General features: G+C 39.9%; 1 protein-coding gene across 15 annotated transcripts in view; it reads left to right on the top strand.

Annotated features, from left to right (window-relative positions):
• The window catches only part of PPP1R12B (protein phosphatase 1 regulatory subunit 12B), a 204,676-nt gene that overhangs the window by 88,059 nt on the left and 94,516 nt on the right, over positions 1–22,101 (top strand). Inside the window, exon 1 of one of the 15 annotated variants that reach the window (XM_035718580.2) lies at positions 5,324–5,385. The exons of the other annotated variants lie outside the window; for them this stretch is intronic. The gene's annotated coding sequence lies outside the window, so the exon portion shown is untranslated. Of the gene's footprint in view, positions 1–5,323; positions 5,386–22,101 lie in introns of those variants that run through there. 15 annotated transcript variants of the gene reach the window in all.

Raw genomic sequence — 22,101 nt, 5'->3', positions numbered from 1 at the left:
GCCCAGTGCAGGGCTTGATCTCATGAGCCTGAGATCATGCCCCAAACCTAAAACAAGAGCTCTTAACCCACTGTACCACCCAGGTGCCCCCCCCCACCCCCAGCCAAGAATTTAGCAAAGAAACTAGGTCTGCAGTCTTGAAATCTGGGGCCATTGGCACAAGCACTTTAAAACTACCATGAAGAAACACACTGACAACCCAGGGTACAAAGAATTTCTATAAAACAGTTGCTGACCGAAGACAAACTCACATAGAACCTTATAAACACTGAAGGAAATGAACCACTGTGAGAGAAAGTTAGCAGATACAGCTTCTTAGATACGCTTAGAAGTATTACATGCAGATCACTATGTAATAGAATTTTTTGGATGCAAAACAGAAACCTCAAATTATTATTTAATTTGGTAACAATAATTAGAAGTGACCAGTTGTACTGAAGATAGACACATGTATAAAAATGGCAAATTAATCAGAAGCGGTTCCTAGAATAAAAGATTTTGGAACTGTGTTGTTTGTATATAGAATCCTATTTAAATGGGAACCCACATATATAAAGCATCCATTTATTGAGAGACTGCTGTGTGCCAGGCACAGTTATTAAAGATACAAGGTTAAAGAAAAACATCTTTCCTGCCCTTGAGAGCTTAAATTTATCTATTGTGGGAAGGCAAACAAGCAAATCAAATAATATAGTCAGTTGTTAAGTGCTCTGATAAAGATATGTATAGATTGCTGTGAGGGCACGGAGGAGGGGAATCTAAATTAGGCTGAGTAGGGTGACGGAGAAGGTGTGCCAGAGGAGGTGACTGGAGTTGAATTTTGAAGACAACTAGAAGTGAATTATAAGTAGCAATAGGAGGGGATGGTATTTTAGAGGGAACCCAAGAAATTCAAAAAACAAGTTCAGTATACCTGAAGCTGGGAGATGGCAAGGCCAGTGTTGCATTTCTGAAGGTGTCTTTGTGAAACAGATTTAGATGAATTAATAAAAAAAAAAAAAGGCAGACAGTCTGTGGCCAAATTAGTTTGTAAAAGAATGGGTTAAGCAAAGGTAAACAGGATTACTCAGAAGCCTTTTCAGGATCCTTCCTCTCCGGGCTGGGGTGTTGGGGGGAGTTGGGTATGGAGAAGGGGGTAGTTAGAATTTGCAGCATTTTCCAAATTTCTGTGTCCATCGAATAGTTTTGTTTTGTTTTTTTTTTCACAGAAACCCAAGACTGGTATTCTACTGGGTATACTTTAGAAATTGTGGAGCTAGAGAGGTAGGCAGGAACCAAATCATGTAGATTTTTGTTGTGCTATGCTAAGAAACTTGAACTTCTGTTTTCAAAGCTATGGAATACCACTGAAGTATTTTCAGCTGGGGAATGACTTGATCAAATAAAACATATCATTTAAGCCTTTACAGAATTAAAGCCATTTAGAATTTCTCCCTCTAGAGAAACATAAGCTGAAAGAAAAAAAAAATCACATGTTTTGAAAACAGCTAAATTTTCCTTCTGAAAGAGCATGCTGGGTGCTAATTCTCTTGAAGCTGCAGCTTTCTCTGTAATCAGCTCATTGTGGAAGCATTTGGACTCCTGCTGGGAACCATGATGGAGGCCTGAAGCTCACATTCACAGGTCCAATTTGAAACAATTAGTGAGCACTGGGATAAATGGGGCTTTAAAACTGGCCACAGCGAGGCCCACCCAGTGGAAAAGCCACTTCTCAGAAAGAATCTCCATTTGTAGTGTAATTAGGGCATGTGGACTGGGGAGTGGGTCTTGCCATTAAACCTGCACAGCTGGCTTTTCCTTTCTGAGAATGTTTGGTCCTAAGGAGGGGTAAATAGGTGTGTGCCGACCCATTGGCTCATGATCAGTCTCTGCTTTACACCCTGTATGCTTTAGTCAATTCGTTATAACTACAGATACGTCATTAAATGGGCAGAGCTAGATACAAAAAATAGATTATAATACCAAACAATAATAAACATGGAGATCTTAACACTAGATTTTTCCGGGGGGGGGGGGATTACGGACATTTTTTATTTTGTTTTTTTTCTATATATTCCAAAGTTCCAGAGTGATAAACTATTACCATTTTAAGCAGGGCAGAGAAAGGGAGCCTGAAAAAAAATTTTAATTCTAGGAACAAAGGTCTTTCTTATGATGTAAGTCCATGACGATGGCCATAATCACTGAAGAGTAAACACAAGAGTCAAGAAATTCAAGATTTGCAGCATTTTAGATAATTTTTTATTTTGCTACATAAGCTGAAATCATTTATTAGTTTTAAGATTTTGGATTTACAAAGTTCCTGTTGTTTTCTTTCCTGGAAAGCTCAAGTATGTGCACATGTATTCTCTTTACCTGATGTAAAGAATAGAAGTTAAACTTCCTGTTTTACAAATGCAAATGGTGAGGCCCTAGGAGCCTGGAGTGATTTGCCTACTATCACGTCTTGAGTCAGCCGCACATGGAGGTCACCACCCAAGCCTCTTCGTCTCTTGTCCTTGAACTCACTAACCATTTCTTCTTTCGGATTTAGGAATAAAGATTTTGATTCAGGGGCCAGTCCATCTTACTTGGTAGCCCAGCATGCCCCAGTCTACCTTCATGGTACTGTAATCACCGCCATCCAGTCTTTGGCTTGCCCCTGAGGATTATAGAAACCAACAGGGTCATCTGATTGTAACGGGGTTGATTTGACTGGCAGACAGCAGGACAGAAATGGCAAGTGGCAGGCAGTTGGCAGATAACTCTGCAGGGGTATCAGAGCCAAGCGGCAGCTGTCACAATAGTGTAGTGGTTGGGTTCATTTTCCCAAGCGCCAAGTTTTCCTTAGCAACAAAATGTAAACAGTTCCCTTGGCTAATATTAGAATCTGATAGTGTCTGCCTTTGATCCTCTTGCTCTGTTTCTCCTCTAGCTTTTCTCCTCTCAACCCAACCCTGGATTTTACATCTTTCTTTTTTTTAACATATGCAACTTTAATAAGAAATGAAATATAGATGACAAAGTACTGCCATTTAACTTTATACTGAATTTTACATCTTTTTTATTGGTGTCTTTCCTTTTAAAAAAAAAAGATTTTATTTATTTATTCATGAAAGACGCAGAGAGGCAGAGACACAGGCAGAGGGAGAAGTAGGCTCCCTGCAGGGAGCACGACGTGAGGTGGACTCAATCTGGGACTCAAGGATCATGCCCTGGGCCAAAGGCTCAACCTCTGAGTCACCCAGGCGTCCCTATTGGTGTCCTTTTCTTTGTAGAAACGGTTAAAATAGTTTTCCTCTACAAGAAGCTAAAATTGTTTCTCTTTCTCAGATAGCCCACGTGTGACTGTGCTTGGCCAGGATACCGTCCGTATTGGCTGAGTCGTATATACCACACTTATCGACCTTGAATCCCTTGGGGTCTTTATAAGCTAGGTAGTTATTCCTACTAATGTGAAGCTGTCAGCAAATTAATTTGGCATCATCTTTGGAATGTTAGAAACTTAAACCAAGTAATTAAACTCTGAGTCATGGTTTTTTAAAGACTCATTTCACTGTCTCCAAGCTAAAGACAGGCAGTTGTCAATTAATTGGGAAAGGCGCTCTAGAAAGGAGATTCCACAGCTCCTCCACTCTCTCTCAATTTTGGTTCTAAAATAGGTATTTTCTTTCCTTATCTAAAAGACTACAAAAAAGCTGAACTTAATTACGTTTTTCTATACTGAGATAGATAGTTCTCTCTCTTCCTGACTATGACTGTGGAACAGGGAGAGAGTGAAGTGTATATAGCAGTAGATACATTTTCTACCCCCATTCTAAGGGTTTCTGGGTTGCTTAGATGATACATTATTATGTTAGTTCATCAGCTTATAGAGACCGTGCTTGTGTGATTCCTTTCCTGCCTAGTTAGTGAGGTCAGTTTCTGTTGTTTTGTAACCAAGGACGCTCCATACTGTGCAATATTTGATACTGTTGATTCTACTGTGAACATTTTTCACATTTCACTGTATCTGAAATCAGAACGCCTTACTGCTAGCTGTCATTCCTGCACATGTGTGAATTTGGCATAGGTGTAATGTTACATCCACGGAGATGTGTGCATTGCTGTACAAAATATGTCTAATTCTAAAAGATCCCTTTCAATAACTATTAAATCAAGCAGTGAAAAGGTGATGAAAAGCGTGTGTGATTGGCGCTGCTCTTTCTTTTTTAGTGGTAAAGTGGCGGTACATCTCACAATGGGTGACGTTTTAGATTTGATGCAACATGGTACCATTTAGCCAGTGAGAATGATGCTGTTGATCTATATTTAAAAACATGAACTGGAAAGTGACTGCCAGTGCATATGCAGTTTCTTTTTGGGGTGATGAAAATGTTTCAAAGTTGATGATGGTGATAATTACATAACTGTGAATGTACTAAAAACCACTGAATGGTACACTTAACTGGGGATGTGAATTGTATCTCAATAAAGCTGTTTATAAAAATAATACTGTTTAGCTCCACCGAAGTATTCTGGGAAAGAAGACCCGGATGGTGCCTGCCCTGAGTTACTACAGTAATGTTTAAGGGTCTTGAATTTCCAAGTCTGTTATCTTTTTCCTGTATTTCTGTTGCTAAGCACAGCTATGGAGACACAAACTCACTTCATTTTCCAGAGACAGTGGCATTTGTCACATAATTCCTCAGTACGCCACTTAACGGTTCAGGAGTGGAGGTTTAAAACATTTCTCCCACCCCCTTGGGACACATGCATTCCAAAGGACAGGAATCCATTCCCTCCCTGATGCAGCAGAGCCTCTGGTGGTTCTATCCCAATTCCCCAACCACTTCAGAGTAAAGTGAGCAGTCACCCAACACCTGCTACTCAAAGCCCTTATCAGCTGTGTTTTTACAGTTAATCTCCTTTTGATAAAGTGGTTCTTTTTTCAGAGCTGTGAGTATTGGAGACGTGTGGGAGGGACCAAAATCTTGTGCCTTCTCTCAGACCCCCGCCCCTTTCTCTCCTACCGGTTGATTTTCCCATGTTAGAAGAAGACGGTCACTTATAACAATCTTACAAAATGAACTCTGGTGTTTACTAGGTTACTAGGGAAGGACAACCAGAGGAGTGGCCACCCATTTGTTGAAAATGGGGCTTCTGGGAAGCTGCTGCACAGGTGTGCGCAAGGTGTGTCAGAGGTAGTTTGACCTGCTCTATCCTAGAATAGTTTGATCTGGCAGTGGAGTTCCTTACTGTTCCTGGTTCTATGGAAATCCGAGGCACAGGGAGTTGATCTTTGTGTTCTGGGGAATTGAATCAAGCCCCTGCCATAATTTGCTAGCACCTTCTGTGTTTGGGAGCTAACTTTCGGTATGCTGAGTTGAGACATCAGGAATGGGCATGCAATAGCAGAAGCAGCAGGTAAAATTTCTTTGCTTGATGCCTTTGATATCCTAGACATGTGTTTTTTCCCTCAGTCCTCTTCTCTTCCCGATGGTCCCTTGGGAAGCTGACTTGCTTGCTTGTGTTATTTGGTGTGGTTGGGGGGAGAGGGAGAGGGTGGATGTTGAAGGATATAAGATGTCCAGTGTTCAGAATAACCAGTTTAGAACTGGTGTTTCTTCATATTCCTAAAGAATTTAAACATGTGCACTGACTTAAGGATCCCACCCAAGAGGTTAAAGGAGCAGAGGACAATTAAGAATTTCAAAAGGTAGGAACATACATCTCTTTTCAAGAGGAAACTGGTATTGGTAATGTATTCTTCTTAAGTTGGATGATAAATAGCGGTTCTGTTCTTTTTTTTATTCTTTTTTTTTTTTTTTTTTTTTAAGATTGGCTTGTTCGTTTTAGAGAGGAGACAGGGGCAGAGGGAGATAGAGTCTTAAGCAGACTCCGTGCTAAGTGCAGAGTCCGACATGGGGCTGGATCGCCACCTGAGCTGAAACCAAGAGTTGGACACTTAGCCAACTGTGCCACCCAGGCGCCCCTGGTGGTTGTATGCTTTATAATAACTTTTTCAACCTTCAATATTATATAATGCATTTTAAGTAAATAAAACAAAAAAATTGCTGGATATGTAGGCAATTACAGAGAGAAGCTGGTTTAGGTAAATTAAGGGTTAGACGGCCTTTGAACAGGAAATTCTGAAATGCAGAGGCGAGCTCTTTGAGCTATTTGCATACTACAAACTGTACAGTCACATCGACTCTTCATGGAAGCCGGCGTTTCGCCCTACCTATAAGAAGGGAAGTTCCAGAGTGATCTTTTATGCCCAGAGGACCAGCTCCTGACAAAATCTGAAATTGTGCTGTGTCAGGCAGCGCAGAGGATTCTGTGGGTGGGTGGTTCTGTCAGCCCCGTGGAGAGATCCCTCAGTAGGCTCTGAGCTGAGCCCGTCCAGAAATACGCTGTTCTGCTGTTAGCATCTGTCGCTGTCTACGCTGCTTCTTGTGCTTTGGGTCTTTGGTTTTGCATCACTGTATGTACTCAGGGAGAAAACCCAGACCGTTTCCTGAACGTGGTTTACTTCTGTGACCCTCTGTGCGTGTGCTCGACTTTCTTTCTGGAATGGCCTTCTTGCCATTCCTTGCTGGATGAAATTCTATTCACACTGTAAGAACCCCTGTAGGTTAGAGCCCACCGCTGGCTACCCGGCTTCCCCAGCTCCAGCCTGAGGTCCGTATTCTCTCCTGGCACTTTTCTTAGGACTGGTTTAACCAATTAATTAATCAAATTGTGTGTAGTCTCTCTTTATTTCTACATTGTGAGCTTCTTGAGAGTGCTTTTTTATTGGGTTTTCTTCTTCCCACAGAGCCTGATATGTAATGGGTGTGGGGGGAGTATTTGCTGAAGAAAACGCCAACAAGTGCCCATGTCGTGGTACGCTCTGCCAGAAGGTGGCAGCAGAGGAGCGTCAGTTGCTCTGCGTCGTGTCAGGACCCAAAGACCGCTGTTGTGTTTGGGTCAGTCAGTAGATAAGCAGATCCACCCTGGTCCATGTGAAGTGGCTTAATCCAGGGAGTGCAGATGTTTCCTGGCCTGTCGAAGCCCTCGTGGAATTTGCTATGCTGCTGCTTCCCGAGAGCACAGCAGGCTCCCGGGTGCAAGGCAAGAGACCTGGTTTACTCTTCAGCCGCCTTCTCTGGCAAGCCATTCAATGTCTTCGGGCTCAATTTCTTAACTGGTTAATCAGTGGAGTGAAGGAGACTTGTAGGTAGTATCGAATTCCAAAATCACTGAATTCTGAGTCTTCAGTGGCCCTCTGACGCTGTGCTGAGATCCATGGGTGTGATAAGAAAGGGATGTGTCCTAGGTTGTGCCCTGAAGATCAGGGACACCAAATATGCATGTAGTAAGCCAAGAGGATACATTAAGGAACAGTCCATCCTTGAGTGCAACATCGTGTTCAGGTGTTAGGAGTTCGGAGAAGAAGGTGAAGGATGTAAGATGGGCAGGTTAGGAAGGGCTTCATGAAGCCACTGAAGATGAAATTTGAGCTGGCTTTCGAACAAGGGAATGGTTTAAACGTGGTAAGACAATTCATATATTTTAAAGCTTGTTATATTATATGCAAGCTCCCAGATGCACTTAATCCTCACAGCTTTGTGAGATAAGTAATACTGTTTTCTTAAAAGATATAAGAAAACTAAGGCTCAGAGACATTATGGAACCTGCCCGCAGCCACAGAACTACTAAACGGCAAAACCGGGATTCAGAACCAGGTCTTTTGGATTTTAAAGCCCATGCTTGCTGCTCCCACTGAGCAGATGTGTGCCAGTGCCTAGTCTTAGTTGGACTAACCTGTACCATAAGCTAGCAGTGAGCACAGTGGTTAGAACCTCTTGATATTTTTAACCTTCTTGATTAACCAATTAAGAAACAGAACTTCTAGTAAATGAGTGTTTGGGGAGATAACACTCCTGAAAATACAGCAAATTGGAAACTTTCTATCCTATCTGAAATCAAAATAGGAAATATGGGTTTTTGAGAAACAAATGAGAAGCTGCCTTGTGGGTCCACTGGCTTGTTCAGTATCTTGTGAGGATGCTAGGTATGAGAAGTTCACATCTGGGAGAATTCCAGAGCCATGGGCAGGCTTATTTCTATTTTAAGAAATACTTAAAAATTGGGATTGGATGACAGCAATTACCTGAATGGTTCATTGTTTCTGGTTTGTCTTTAAACCATTTTTCCCCCTTTCCCAGAGTCTCTTAGCTAATCCTGGGTAGTATAATGACCTACTTCTTTAAATTGTTTCCTCTGAATAAATCTTAGTCTTCTAACCTGGAAAAGGGAAATTGAATGTGATTCACAAATGTGGTGCACTTGTGCTGAAGTGGCTCACTGCTCATTGACATGTAAATAAAATATAGTAATAGCTCAAGGATCCTTCAAGAACTGCATTCCTTTATAATGAAGCTCACAGCGTTTAAAAGAAAGAACATTTGGCACACAAAATTTGTAAGCAGTGGGAAGTAGAGCTGCAGGCTTAGCTGTATCTGTGACAGAAATACTCCTGCACAAGGATTTTGTTTGTCCTTGACAGGTGCTTGTCCCTCCCATCTTAATAGACTTACCCCTGTTGCTGCACTGCCCTCTGGGGTCACCATGTCTCACTGTCTTCGCTGTTGCTCTTGGAAAAGCCCTCTCATGCCCCTTTATGCACTTCCTAGCCTCCTGTTCTCTCCTCAGCCTATTAAAGTAGACATTCTCCCCACCCTCCTGTCCAGTGAAATTGCTCTATCAGGGCCCTGTGGTGTTCCTGACCATCAGATTCCTCAGTTGCTTCATCTTTTACCTTGAACTCCCAGCAGCACACTATGACGTTGACGGCTGCCTTCCTAAATCTTTATTCTACGTTGACCCCTGAGATACCTACTACCATTCTTTCTTGGCCCACTTCTGTCCTTTCTGACTGCTCCTTCTTGGTATCCTTTTTAGCCCGTTTTCTTCCTCAAACACCTTACATATTGTTCCCCAGGCTTTCTTTGTTTCTCTTCTCAGGACTCTCTAGCTGATCTTGTCCACTCCAGGCCCTCAGCTGTCACACGTCTGTATTTCCAGCCCAGACTTCTCTGCTGAGCTTCATGCGACTGCGTGGAAAGGACTTACTAGAACAGTGCTTGACTTCCAGTAGCCACACCTAATGATAGCCATTTCTGGCCATTGTCACCCCCCCCCCCCCGCCCCCATATTCATGATTTAAGGTATTGTTACAGGTATGCATTTTTAAGGATTCTTGAGTCCTCTATAGAAAGAGTATAAACAAACCAAACCATTCCCTTCCCTCTGACCCAGAAAAGCTGGAAAGAGAGAGAAAAGTCTATTAGTTTTCATGTATTTTTTTAGGCTTATTTATTTATTTGAGAGAGAGAGAGAGTGTGTGCATGTGAGCAGGGGGAGGGGAAGCAGGAGAGGGAGAGGGTCCCCAGGCAGACTCTCCACTAAGCCTGGAGCCCCATGCAGGGCTGGATCCCAGGACCCTGAGATCATGACCTGCACCGTAATCAAGAGTCAGGCACTCGGGCAGCCCCTGTGGCGCAGCGGTTTAGCACCGCCTGCAGCCCAGGGTGTGATCCTGGAGACCCTGGATCGAGTCCCACGTCGGGCTCTCTGCACAGAGCCTGCTTCTCCCCCTGCCTGTATCTCTGCCCCCCTCTCTCTCTCTCTCTCTGTATCTCTATGAATAAATAAATAAAATCTTAAAAAAAAAAAAAAAAAGAGTCAGGCACTCAACTAACCAACCAGGTGTCCCAGTTTTCATGTATTTTAAAAAGTCTTTGTTCAGGTTCCTGCCTAAGTGTCACCCAGTTGAGAAGCATACAAATGAAACTAGAAGCCTTCTCTTTTACTTCACCAAGAAGTAACTTCTTCCTCACCAAATCCTGTCGTTCATTGTCAAGAATCCTTCAATTCCACTCCCTCCTCTCTATCCACGACCGCCCTCTGTTGACCTGGGCACTCCCAGCTGGAACTTTGACCTTCTCCCTTGCCCCCTCCCACCAGTCCATCCTCTACAGTGCAGATCTGATCAGCTCATTCTCCTGCTTGCAACGAGGAACAGTGCCATAAGCAGTGTTGTCCCGGCCTTGGTTTTAGGAGGCCTCTTCTCAGTCTCTAGGTTCTGTTCACATCACCTCCTCTATGTTTTATTTCTCACCCCTTAGACAGTACTAGGTTTCCTATCCAGAGCACAATCACTTTATAGCATGGCACTTCTTATCTAAATTTTAATTATCACTACTTTATCACGAGATCCTGCTGGGAGTCAGGCCTCCTTTATCTTGAAGTGTAGTATCTGGAGTAGGTAAAAAAAAAAAAAAAAAAAAAAAAAGTGTAAGAGGGGACAATGGTCAGTTAAATGGAATAAAGAAAAGGAAGGAATGGATCAACACCCTGTTGATGAAACACTAAAATGCTAAACAAATAAATAGGTAATTGGGGCAATCTTTAAGACTATGATGAATAAATGGATCAATACCCTGTTGATGAAACATTAAAATGGTAAACAAACAAATAGGAAATTGGGGCAATCTTAAAACTATGATGACTTGAACTCTAAATTTCCTCCATAACCTTAATTGAGTCCAGTAACCATGTTGGAGCATCTACAATAGGCTAGGCACAGTGCTAAATGTAATGATGTCGTGGCAAAAAAATAGCCTCCACCTTCCTAAAACTTAGAGAATGGTGGCTACTGGTGAATAGAAGATAAGGAATTTTATTTCACAAGGTCTTAGGCTCATTTTTGTTATGATCTATAGGATAGTAGTTATACCTAATTTAGTGCGCTGGGCCAGTTACTGGTTTACTTACTACTTTTAAGTGTGAATGAAAAACTTGGTGTGTTCCTTCATTATCAAGTTTTAAAGCTTTGTGTGTAATGACAAGAAAATTCCCCTTCGGCTGAGACTTGGGGGAGATTGACTAAAAAGGGGCATGAGAATTTTGGAGGGTGATGGAACTGTTCTGTAATCTTGATTGCGGTCGTGGCTACCGGACTATACACACTTGTCAAAACCTGGAACTCATAGACCTCTAAACTTTTTAGGGCAGTTTTTACTGTGTGTAAATTATATCTCAGGAAACTTGACTAAAAATGCAACTGAGGCTTAATTAAAGGAATCTGAGTCCTCTAAAAAGTGTAGTGATTGGATAGGGAAGATAATAGATCTCTTTTATAGCCCTTCTCTGAAGAGAAATCTGATTTAAGTCCTTGAAGAACTTCTTTCCTTCTAGACCCTTCTCTTCTTCTTTTTTTTTTTTTTTAATATTTTATTTATTTATTTATTCATGAGAGACAGAGAGAAGCAGAGACACGTGCAGAGGGAGAAGCAGACTCCCTGTGGGGAGCCTGATGTGGGACTCGATCCCAGGACCCTGGGATCAGGCCTTCAGCCAAAGGCAGACGCTCAACCAGGGAGCCACCCAGGCATCCCAACCCTTCTCTTGTTAGCCCATACTTCAGGAAAGCCCAGAAATCTCTGAAATTGCTAGCAAAAATTTTGTTATACATAATTGCTTTTTTTTTTTTTTTCTGGGAAGAGAAGACAGTTTAAATCTGGTTGTCATAAGTAGGTTACTGTTCAGTAAAGGTTGAAAAACACAGGTTTGAGTGCTTTCCTACTTCCCAGGTGCCCCCTTTTTCCTGAAGAAGACCATGCTAGTGATGCCAGCAGCTGGAGACCCGTTTCTGGAGTGGGTGGGAGGAGTCTGTGAGTCTACGGACCTTAGTATGTAGAGCCCACCCGGTGCTAACACAGGCCTGTTCCTAATCCCCTCCTTACATGGGCTGGAGCTCCTTTCTCCACCTTCTTGAACCTAAATGCTGGCACCCTCTCTGTCCTAAGGCTGACCAAAGGGCTTTTTTTTTTTTCCCCTGATAATATAAATATTATGGTAGTATATCCTAAAAAGTACCTGTGCGTTCTATATCACTGCCAAATATGATAATAAAGGTTTTTTTCTAAGTGTAAATATAAATACATCGTTTTGTTTAAAACAATTCTTTGAATATTAATGATCAGTTTTTAAAGTTTGAGATGCCTAGGTAGCACAGTCAGTGAAGCATCTGACTTGATATCAGCTCAGGTTGTGATCTCAGGTCCCTGTGAGATGGAGGCCCCCCCTTCTCAGCACAGAGTCTGCTTGTCCCTCTCCCTCCCCCTTTGCCCCTGCCACCACTTGAGAACATGCATGCTCTCTCTCTAAAATAAATAAATAAAATCTTTAAAGCCTTTAAAGTTTATAAGTTTCCACAATGCACATATTTTAAATAGGAAATAATTATTTATCCATAGTCTTCCCATGAGCCATATCCCTGCTAATATCTTCATATGTTGTGTTGATTTTGAGATTATACTGTAGCTTTTTTTTTTTTTTAAGATTTTATTTATTTATTCATAAGAGACACAGAGAAACAGAGACAGAGACCCAGGCAGAGGGAGAAGCAGACCCCATGCAGGGAGCCTGATGCAGGACTCGATCCCAGGTCTCCAGGATCACACCCCGAGCCAAAGGCAGATGCCCAACCACTGAGCCACCCAGGTGCCCCTGTAGTTTTTTTTCTTACTAAAATATTATTAAATACTACACAAATACCCAACATATCTATTTTCTGGCTCAAATAAGTCCTGGCTATATTAGCTTCACTATTTTTTTAAATAAAATATTAAAAATACAGTTAAACCCCTTGCATAAGTCTCGCTTTCATCCCCGACTCCCTCCCTAGCTAGAGGTAGTCACTATACTGAATTTGGTGTTTTTGTGATTTGCACATTTTTATTAGTTACTATTCTGTTTCTATGTACACACATATTACTGCTTTTACATGTTTTTGTTCCTTATATAAATTGTATCATTCTGCACACATCATTCTGAAACCTGTTTTTTCATAGCATTCTTTTGTTCATTTTGGTCCATTGTGTAGATGCACCACAGTTTGGTTTTGGTTTTTTCTACTAATGGTCATTTAGGTCATTTTCTTTCTCTCTCTCTCTCTGTTTTCGTTAATGCTAATTATTCTGCTGTGCTGCTGTGTACATTCTTGTTCATGTTTCCTTATCTAAACATGTAACAGTTTCTCAAGGGTATTAATTTTCAAGTGGAATTTCTGGATCTAAAGAGTGAGTACCTCTTTACTTGAGATGCCAGATTGCTCTCCTGTTTACATTCTCACTAGCAACGTATGAGAGCTTCTACTTTACAACTAATGTTGTACTTGATAATGTCAGTGATTTTTGCTTTTGAGAATCAAAGGAAGATGGAAGTGGTTTCTCCTTGTTTTAATTGGCATTTCATGATCATTAAGTGAAACTGAACATCATCTCTTATGTTTATAGGCTTTTGGGGTTTCCTGTTTTGTAAATTCCTTGATTATACACTTTGTTATTACTTTTGGATTTTTTGCACCTTTTTAAAATTGGTATAAGTTCTTTACATATTCAAGATACTAATGTTTTGCAAGTTACGTATTTGTAGTAGTTTGTCTTCTAATGTCTATATAGATTCTGTCATATGAAAGTTCCTTAGTCTATTCAGTGGTTCCCCCCCTGTTGTTTTATATTTGGATTATTTCCATGAATATTTTGTGTGTTGACTTTCTTGAATATTCTTCTTTAAAAAAATTCAGTGGTGGTGCTGAATTTGACCTGGTCTATTTTGTAGTTGGTGATAAACATTCTAGACAGTTGGCCAAGTCCAGTTGGTACAGCCTGTGGGCATGAAATAAAGCAGCACTTGCACTTTTGGTGGCTGAATCTGCCATTCTTGGCATCCCTAACACCTGTTTTGACCAATGAACTAACTGTAGAGTGACCTAAATAAGTAAAACATTGTCATTTGTAAAGGTGGCTTTGGCACTTGAAACTGGAGTATTTTTAATGGAACAAATGTTCAGAGGCACAAGAATTCGAGGCAATATAGTACTTATCAAAGGTAGGTCACAGGAACACCAGACTCACATTGTTTGTAAAGCAGACAGAATTCTCTAAGCTGTAGTTCGGTGCTATATAACTTCAGAGGTTAGAGCAGGGGTCAGCATTTTGGGGGGTTTATGGGCCACATGGTCTCTGTTGCAACTGCTCAACCCTGCGCCTGCAGCACAGCAAGCAGTAGGCACACAGCCTCGCCCCTTGGTTGCTGTATTGTCTGTCACTGCTTTGGCACTACATGGAGTTGTTCCACGGCCTTGTGAAGCCTGGAATATATGCTATCTGACCCTTTACAGGAAGTTTGCAGACTTGGCGCTGTTGATATTTGGGTCCAGATAATTCTTTGTTGCTGCCCCCCTGGGGGACAAAATTGTTCCCTGTTGAGAACCACTGGCCTAGAGGATTCAAGAAATGCTTTGTTTAGCTGAGGCAAATCCTCCCTCTTTTTTTTTTTCTCCCTCTTTTTTTAAAAATAATTATTCTGCATAGTGGAGCTTTGATTCCTTGCTTAAGCTTTAGCTCTGATCTCAGTGTTGAATTAGAGAGGAAAATATGTCACATGAGCACTTGAATAGAATTGTCCTTAAACTATGAAATCAGATCATATCCTGATATGTGACACATATCATATCTGGAAGTCTTCCTAATCTGTAGGTAGCTTATCGACTTGAGCAGTACTTAGTCTCCCTGTGTTTAGCTTTAACCCATTTATGCCAGATCTGAAATTTGTCCCCACATTTGTCTGTCTTCCCCACATGTGTTCTTTTTTGTCTGCCTCTACCTGTTGGCCTTTGCCAGTGGGCTAGGCCTGAGCCTCTACTAAGCAGTATTTACAGCTCACTTGGATAGACACAGCAACTAGGATAGCCCAAGGGCAGATGAAATAATATCCAGAGTAAGAATGCAGTGTCTCTCTTGCTCTGTCTTCTTTCACATGAAGGAGCATTCCTCCCCCTCCCCTGTCTATGAAATGAGAAGTAGTATCGATTGGTTTGGTACAGTGTTATAAAATATGCATCTAATGGAATGGTATTTTGGGCACTATTAGCAGCATTGGCTCTGCCAAGCCCCAAGATTTTTGCCTTCCTCGCCTTTTCTCCTCCCCTTTCTTCTCCTCCTCCTTCTTAGCAGCAGGTTCTTAGCAAATTGCAAGCTTTGCCTCTGGCTTGCTGGATAGCAGTGGAAGTGCAAGCCTTTTCTAGTTTCCAAGGGAGACCGGGTGCTGAGACTGCAGTCTTGCCCAGCAGCCACTTACCTTTCTTGCTATTCGTCTCCACACATCTTTTGACCTTCATTCTGCTATGCAGGCCTGCTCGAGGAGGTAATAGTCTGTTTTCTTGGCGCTCTCTTTATAAAGGGGGCAGAGGGAATGTAGGGGGGTACGGGGTAAGGAATCTGGGGTTAGCAGAGAGTAAATGCTGCCATTAGGAAGAAAGTATCTCTGAAGTGTGCCGTATCTGTGAGCTTCTTCCTATTTGCTGTATCTATAAATATCTTAAAGGTAGGAGCCCCAGCACTACGTTGTATGACTTTAAAGCGCCACATGTAAAAACGCAAAATCAATGTAATAATGCCTCTGAGAAGCACAGAAGAAAAATGGGAACTTAATCTCTGGAAATTAAATAAGATCAATTGGTTTTAAACTTCACTGGCTGACAGCCTGCATTCTGTTAGGCTTATGTTATATGGGCTGAATCTGTTTTCAGGTTTAAGGAGAGAGCACGGTGATAATGTCTCTTAATTGGATTCTCCAGTCTTCTGGAGCTGTGCTTTCCAATATGGTAGCCAGTCGCCGTGAGTGGCTATTTAGATTTAAGTTAATTAAAAATTAAATAAGATTAAAAATTCATTTCCTCTACCACATTTTAGGTGCTCGGTAGTCACCTAAAGTGTGCTGTGACCAGCAGCTACCTACCATATTGGACTCTGAAGGTATACAACTTTTCCATTATCATACGAAGTTCGTTGGACCATACTACAACAAGTGACCTACAGAATATAGGAAATTTAGTATTTGACCAGAACCAATGAATAATGGACATTTTAGTGAAAAGACTTAGAGACTGTTTGTCCAGAATCAGCATATAATTATGGATTCACTAGAGTTTAAAGCAACATGGGACCTTAAAACTATAGACTTACCCTTTATTTTGTAAGTGAAGAAACTAAGGTACCAAGAAATTAAGTGATTCTCTTTCAGGTGAAGCAAGTAGTTAATGGCAGAACCGAAACTAGAACCCAGTACCTGTTCTTTCTGCTGTACCACAGTGTTAGCATCCCATACCCAACTGGAAATAGCAAGGAAAACTTGAACTAAAACCTACCCGCTAGGGCCCTAGCAACTGTAGAGTCAACATATCCTCTGAAAGAGACTTAGGTCCTTCATATCACCTCTCACTTGTATTTTGTTCATGACAGCTTTATAGCATGTTGGTGGCAACCTCTGAAAATGTAAAAATCACTCTTTCCCCAGATAGAGTGTTGATTATGGCATACTTTTGGGAAACCATCAGGGGAAGATAGGAAAAGTCTAATGCAAGATGTCTTTATTCACCAATTCCTGATACTGCTAGATTTGGAGAAAGAAATATCTTGCTTCATAAATCTACATAATTAGCATACCATGGTATGAGTTGTGAAGAAATAGTTTGCATCTCAGTGGTGCAATGTAAGAAACGCTGTACTAGAAGCAGAGACCATGGTTAATGGTCCCTTTAGGCCTGTGGCTGAACAGCATTGTGAGCTTAGGCTTATATCAACTCATCTTTAAGATAGGAATTTGTCATCTCTAGCTGAAGTCTTGGGATTAGATCAGATGACTTCTTGAAGCCATAAAGTCTTTAGCCACGGGTTTATGAGTCTGTTAATCCTCTGTCTCCCTCCCCTAAAGCTATCTCTGTATGCTTCGAGATTAATATCAAAGCAGTTTCTTTTTGGCCTTTCTGGAATACCTTTGTTCCCATATCCTTATACATAGGATACAGTCCAGGGAATGACAAGCTGTCTTACAAGGCCGTGAGATATTCTGTAATTAATGACCATGGTCCTTCCCTGTTTGAGACTAACCATGTAAGTACCCTCTCTCATCAGTAGAGATTTTAGAAACAAGACTCCTTAAAGCTATTTAAAAAACCAGTTTCTTATTCCAGACAAAATTTTATTCTCTCAAAATTCCAGGGAAAACAGCTTTGTTCTTGCCTTGGAGATCATGGAGATTCTTTCATTCTTCCCCTTACAGTAGTTTTACATTTTTTTAGGTAGCCCTTTGAACCTTTCTAGGGGATATTTTCAAGGGAATTAAGACCTCTTCCAAATGAATTATCCATTTCTGGTAAAAATAATTAAGGGGAACTCTTTTATTAGTTTAGATGGGTTGGGTGTTACAGTACTCTCGCAGCCTTTCTTTTCCAAATTACCACTAGTGAGCTTTGAATGTGTTGATGAAAATAATGTAGTGGGACACATTGCAGCAGCAATCAAGCCGCGCTGAGTACTTTCTATGTGCCAGCTAGTGTTCTAGGTGCTTTATGTGTTTTATTTGAGCTTTACAAGAATCCTGTCTGTACCTGCTAATATCTGTTACAGCTGTTAATATCTTCATCATATGAGAAGCTTGGGTTTAGAGTACTTAAATATTTCATCCAAGATCATTTAGCAAGGAAGTTGAGCCAGTGTTCAAACCAGGCAGTTTGATTCCCGTCAGGATACTTTATCACGACACTGTTGTTATCAGAAGGTATTTTAGGTCTTCTATTATTATTTATTGTGACTTTCTTCAGGTTCACTAGTGATTTACTGGGCATTTTGCACAGCTTCTTTTTTTAAGATTTATTTATTTATTTATGATAGACACACACAGAGAGAGAGGCAGAGACACATGCAGAGGGAGAAGCAGGCTCCATGCCAGGAGCCTGACGTGGGACTCGATCCCGGGACTCCAGGATCGCGCCCTGGGCCAAAGGCAGGCGCTAAACTGCTGAGCTACCCAGGGATCCCCCTTTTGCACAGCTTCTTAAGATAAAACTAGTCCATCTAAGTATATAAAGGGTCCCTATGAATTGAACATGCAGAGAACAAATTATTTTTGTGAGGTCATGCTAATTCTCTGTAATTATTTGAATTCCACTGATTATGTAACCTCAAGGTCTTAGCAAATACAAAAAAAAAAAAAATGCTACCTGCCCTCTAGGAAACACATAGACAGATATGGTAATCAAAGTATTTTGGCATTGGATTCCTTTCTCTACCACTGAGTTGGGGATGTTAGCCTACTTTTATCTGGATGTCAGAAAGCCGAAATAGATGTAAACCCACGGCTTCTGCTATACTTTCTACTGTACTGTTTTGTGAACACAGACGTATCTTTTTTTCATAGCAATAAGGAATTGTGTAGCGCTCAGATTTCTTGGATGGTTCAGATGTTTCACAGAAAGAGCAAAAAAAAAAAGAAAATTTCAATTTACTAATACACATTGAGAGGAAAAGTGTGACTGTTAAAATATAGCTTGGTTGGAGACTTCTGCTTCAGGATATAGTATATCTTTTTTTTTTTTTTAATCCTGCTATTCTTGCATTTCTTTTTTTTTTAAGATTCTATTTATTTATTCACAAGAGATACACACACACACAGAGAGAGAGAGAGAGAGAGAGGCAGAGAGACAGGCAGAGGGAGAAGCAGGCTCCATGCAGGGAGCCCGATGTGGGACTCGATCCCGGGTCTCCAGGATCACGCCCTGAGCCGAAGGCAGGCACCAAACCACTGAGCCATCCAGGGATCCCTAGTATTATCTTTTATTAGACAAACTCTCCCACTGAGAATAAATAGGAAAACTGGGTAGATATTAGAAAGTATCTTTGAAGGTATTGGAGAGTTATTAAGAAAATGAGGACTTGAGGGATCAAGATCCTGGAGAGAAGGAAGTCATAAAGAGGTGAACCCAACATTTGGCTGTGCTTTCCCACTTGAGGCATTTGCTGATTAATAAAGCCATAGCTACAAGACTAAGAAACTGGGCAGGATTTTCAATAGTCTCATGGAGCTGAGGGAACAAAAACTGGAGTTCAGGAAGTGGGACCCCATACATTCATCTGAGACCACTGAAGGACTACATTCTAGAACTAAAGGCTTCCCAGAAATAGACCAGCCCTTGCAAAGACTGAAGGCTAGTTTCTAGTCAGCTCCATCTCAAGGTAGATGAGGATCATTTGCCTTGACCCTGTAGTTCTCAAAGAATGGTCTCCAGGTCAGAAGCATCACAGAGCCCTAATTAGAAACGCAAACCTACTCCAGACATACTGAATCAGGACTTCTGGGGGTGGGGCCTAACAATTTGTATTTCACAAGCTCCCTAAGAAATTCTGATGTAGATGAAAGTTTGAGAATTATTTCCTTAACCTAACTGCAAGAGGAAAAGAATATCGTCTTATTAAAAATGTTTGGCAGTTATTCTCAACCTTCCTGGACTCTCAATGTCTGAGCAGGGATGGGTTCAGTGTTAAATGTGATGAATAGTGTATTTTGTATTGTTTAAATTGCATCTCCCATATAATGTGAGAATCATCCAAGAGAAGGCAGCTTCCTGCATGCAGTGTGCTTTTTTTTTTTTTAAACAAGTAACAACTCTTTTTAAGAAACAGTTATTTTTACTTTGAAGTCATATTGATGAGAAGATGTATATGCACTTAAAATTTCCCTAGTAAAGACGTGTATTCAAGTGTAAAAAAAAGTGTGGGTTTTTTTTCTTTTTTTTTTAGAAATTAGCAGACATACCAAGAAATAAGACTGATTTACTAAAAAACCAAGAGGAAAAAACAAACAGTAAGAGCAGAGCCAGATATTGATGTTATCAGACATAGACTTTAAAATAATTATGGTTACTCAAGAAATTGGAAGATGGAAAATTTAACAGAGAACTGCAATTTATTTTGTAAAGAATCAAATGGGAATCCTAAAACCAAAAATTTAAATTTAAAAATCTAAATAACTCATTCAAAATTCAACTGGTGAGTTTATAGTAGACCAACTGAAGAGAAGATTATTAAACTAACCAGATGGACAGTAGAAATTATCTAAAATGAGATGCCCAGCTGGCTCAGTTGGAAGAGTGTGCAACTCTCAATTTGGGGTTGTGAGTTCAAGCCCCACATTGGGTGTAGGTAGAAGTTACATGTATAAATAAAACTTAAAAAAGAAAGAGAATGAAAATATCCAGAGAGAGAAAAGGATGGCAAATACAGAAAAAGCATAGTAAAGAAATAGGGCATGACCAATAAAAGTCTAACATAAGTAGAATTGGAGTGCAGAGGAAGAAAAAAGAAGAATTAGCTGCTTTTTTTCCTGGAATACCATTTTTTACTTGAAAGAATGACTGGGCAGACTATGATCATTTAGACTTGGGTTCTTGGCAGATATATTCTTGAAAATGAACAAAGTGAACTTGTCACAAAGTATTTGTTGCCATTCATAAAGTTTTAAATTTCAAGAAGTTAAAATTTTGGAAAACTTATTTCTGCTACTAAGAGTGGTATAATTGACTACTTCCCAATATTTAAAGACTGTCCTAAGATCAAAGGTGATATTAAAGAATGTGATTTTTTTGTTTTATTTTTCTATAATTTTTTAATTGAGATACCATTGACATATCATTATATTAGTTTTAGGTATACAACATAATGATTTAATGAATATATTACAAAACGATTATTACAACAAGTAATATAACATCCATCATCACACTTAATTATAATTTTTTTCTCATGATAAGAACTTTTGAAGTTACTCGGCTAGCAACTTGTAAGTATATAATACAGCATTGTTAATTGTAGGCACCATATTGTACATTATATACCAAGGATTTACTAATCTTGTAAACGAAATTGTGTACCTTTTGAGCACCTTCACCTACTTTGCCCACCCTGTTCTCCCTGCCTCCATTAACCACAAATCAGTTCTCCATATCTATGAGTTTTTGTTTTTTAAGATTGCACATTTAAGTGAGATCAGATTTTTTTCCCTAATGTTTTATATGAGTTCTTTATCTATTTTGGATATTAACCCCTTATCAGTTCTATGATTTGCTAATATTTTCTTCCATTCTGTAAGTCACCTTTTCATTTTGTTGATGATTTGCTTTGCTGTGCAGAAGCTTTTCAGTTTGATACAGTCCCGCTTATTTATTTTTGCTTCAGTTGCCTTTGCTTTTGATGTCAAAAAAAAAAAAAAAAAATCATTGCACGGCCAATGTCAAGGAGCTTACCCCCCCCCCATGTTACAGAATGTGATTTATAAAATTATTATTCTATAATGAAATGTGTTAACATTTGGAAGATCTGCACCAGTGTTTTCCACATGACCAATGTGCAATGACCCAAAGTTATGCATGGCTAAGAAGGTCCATTCAAAGTGCAAGATAGACCAATAGATTTCAGTGTAACAGAGTATGAACAGTCAATTAATATGGTTTCAGATTCCACATTGCTACTAACATTTAAGAAACTACCACTCATGATTTAGTATAGTATCCAAGAAGAATATCCATAATTATCTAAAAAGGCTATTATAATACTCCTGGCTTTTCCAATTATAGACTTACATAAGACTGTATATTCTTTATATATTTTAACTGAAACACCATTTTGCAACATATTGAATGAAGCATGTATGAAATTCTGGCTCTCTTCAATTAAGCTAACATTAAAGAAAATTATAAAAATGTAATACAACACTTATTAAATTTGTTTTAGATAATAGTTACTTTTCATAAGAGATGTTATTCATGGAACTTTTTGTAATAGGTCTATTATTTTTAAATGCATTAGTGCATTTTTTTTTAATTTCTCAGTATGAATTTCTGCTAAGGGTAAATATTAAGAGATGTACATAAACAAAAGCTCTTTGGAAGACATCAGTAATTTTTAAAAATGTAAAAGGGCTCTGAGACCAAAAAATTGAGAATCATTGCTACAGATACTAAAATGATAATTAAAATATATAAGAATATTATGAATAGTTTTGTGCCACTAAATGTAAAAATATTAAGTTTTTTGACAAATAATACCAAAACAGGAAATCTGACTAGGCACTGTGGCGGGATACAAAATCAGTGCCCAGAAATCAGTGGCATTTCTATACACTAACAATGAGAGAGAAGAGAGAAATTAAGGAGTCAATCCCATTTATAATTGCACCCAAAAGCGTAAGATA

The sequence above is a fragment of the Canis lupus genome, chromosome 7, assembly GCF_003254725.2.
Source record: "Canis lupus dingo isolate Sandy chromosome 7, ASM325472v2, whole genome shotgun sequence".
NCBI lineage: Eukaryota > Metazoa > Chordata > Mammalia > Carnivora > Canidae > Canis > Canis lupus.
Note: the sequence above shows the minus strand (reverse complement) of the source record. Positions and strands in the feature narration are given on the sequence as shown.